We start from the raw sequence: 2773 nt of genomic DNA, 5'->3' as shown, positions 1-2773 counted from the left end.
GATGATGATGATGAGAGACGCGAACTCCAAATATACAGCAGCAGGTGTCAGGGTCGGCATCGAATCCACGACCTCCTGCATACCAGGCGAGGTAGTTAACATCTCCTAGCCACCGTGGCGATCTATGGGGGGGGGGTGTTTAACAATCATAGACGGATGACCGAGTCGCCATGTAACGTGTGTGATAATGCGTTGGGTTTCAGCACAGTTGCGTCAGTCGTCCAGCAACAAACAGCACTAATCAGAGTTGTAACAGGTTGTGGGCGTGTAACACGCAGGATGGGGTTAATGACCAGTGCGGCGCTGTGTTCAGGAACGATTTAATTCATTTTTGGGGGTCATGACCTCGGATCTGAACCTTGACCCTCTCCCTCCTCTCACCTCCCCCCCCCCCGAGAGAGAGATGGGGGTTACACAGGAATAGAAGACACGGGGAGAGATAAAGCGAGAGAGAGAGAGACATGGGGAGAAAGACGTGAAGATACGAGCACGGAAGGAGAGAGAGAGAGACACAGTCGTGCAGAACGAGAGAGTAAGCGAGAGAGTGAGCGGGAGAGTGAGCGAGAGAGTGAGCGAGAGAGTGAGCGAGAGAGTGAGCGAGAGAGTGAGCGAGAGAGTGAGCGAGAGAGTGAGCGAGAGAGTGAGCGAGAGAGTGAGCGAGAGAGTGAGCGAGAGAGTGAGCGAGAGGTGGCGGTTTACATAAAGCAAAGTTATAAAAAATAAAATTACGAAATGATGAACGAAGAAAAGTGCCGAATACAACGAGCATCTTCTTGTTTCCACTGATCGTAAAAAAAAGAGAGCCGGGAGGACGCAGAGATGCAGGGAGAGACGCGGGGAGAGAGTTGAGTGGGTTACGCTACACTATGGGAACCTCATTTGCCAGTTAAAATATGATAATTGGTTCTTTACCCTTCTATCTGGCAACAAAACTGACACCTTTTTACAAGGAGTCATGTTTGCATAGACCGCAATACCTGCAGTCATAATGCAAACAAAAGACATAACTCTGATAATGTGCACTGTCCTTAAAGTTGATTGCCAGATAGAAGGGTAAAGAACCAATTATCATATTTTTACTGGCAAATGAGGTTCCCATAGTGTAGATGCTTGCCCCGAGCTCTCATACTCTGATGGTGCATTGTCTTTGAGTTGTGCGCCTTTTGGCGTCATCTGGTCCAACCCATATGAGACTAGGCTCTAAGGAAAGCTGTCTCGGGTGTGGATCAATCAACTTTAAGGACAGTGCACATTATCAGAGTTATGTTCTTTTGTTTGTATTATGACTGCAGGTATTGTGGTCTATGCAAACATGACTCCTTGTAAAAAGGTGTCAGTTTTGTTGCCAGATAGAAGGGTAAAGAACCAATTATCATGGGTTACGCTGGTTATGAACGGTAACATTGGGAGAGCAGTGAGACAGAGAGGGGGGGGGGAGAAAGAGAGAGAGCAATGGGTGGAGAGAACGAGAGGTGGTAAGGGGTAGAGAGAGAGAGCGAGAGAGCGAGAGACACGGGGAGTGAGAGATCATGGGGACAGAAGGGGGAGGGGAGGAGGTGGGGTGATGAATAGAGGCCACGGCCGACCGAGCCATGGGTAAGGGGGTGGATGGGGGGGTCGGGGGGGGGGGAAAGCCACGGGAAAGGGGACTGCTGGGAGGAGATTGAGAGGGGATCAGGAGAGGGGGAGACGCGAGGAAGCGGGGACGAGAGGTGGGGGATGGGGGGTGGGGTTGAAGAGGAGGAGGAGGAGGAAGGAGCGGTATTAGAGAGCACGTAGTGTTAACAGAGTGTTAATTACATTATGTTAATTCTGGGATTCTAGCCGGACGGAAGTGCTTTTTGTGAGACTCAGTGGAAGGGATTAGAGCGCAAGAAAGGCGCCTTAGACCCCCCCCCCCTCCTCTCGCCCCCCCCCCCGCCGCCACACACACAACTCCAAGACCCCCATCCCGCCTCTCGCCTTCCTCTTCCATCTCCTCCAACCCCCCACCCCCCCCCACCTCTTCAGAACGCTCACAGGTTGGCAAAGAGAGCGTGCTACAGAGATCCGGGTAGCCTGAAGCCACTGCTGGGGCAAGTGCTGTCAGCGAATAGGGGCAATCCTATGAAGGTTGCTGGGACGGCGTACAAAGCGGTGGGTGTGGTCAGAACCACGCCCGGCCGCCTTTGTCTCCCTAGTTAGGATGTTTACACCGCAGCAGCAGGCACTTATTTGAGGCTGAGTCGAGCTAGGGGAGGCCCAGCACCGGGTCAGATAATTGTCACTGGTGTTGGCCGTGAGCGGGAATCGAACTCGGGTGGCCGGGTTCATAGCGCAGCGTAGCGCTAACCGCTGCACCACCGCTCCCCACACACACACACGGGTATGGACACACACACAGATACACACACACACGATGTACACACACACGAGGTACATATACAGACACACACGAGGTACACACACACGAGGTATACACAGACACACGAGGTACACACACACACACGAGGTACACACACACGGGTATACACACACGGGTACACACACACACACACGAGGTACACACACACGGGTACACACACACACACGGGTACACACACACGAGGCACACACACACGATGTACACACACAGACACACACGAGGTACACACACACACACACGGGTACACACACACGAGGTACACACACACACACGAGGTACACACACACGGGTACACACACACACACGATGTACACACACACACACACGGGTACACACACACGAGGCACACACACACGGGTACACACACAC

This window comes from Lampetra fluviatilis, chromosome 51 (genome assembly GCF_964198595.1).
Source record: "Lampetra fluviatilis chromosome 51, kcLamFluv1.1, whole genome shotgun sequence".
Lineage (NCBI taxonomy): Eukaryota > Metazoa > Chordata > Hyperoartia > Petromyzontiformes > Petromyzontidae > Lampetra > Lampetra fluviatilis.
Note: the sequence above shows the minus strand (reverse complement) of the source record.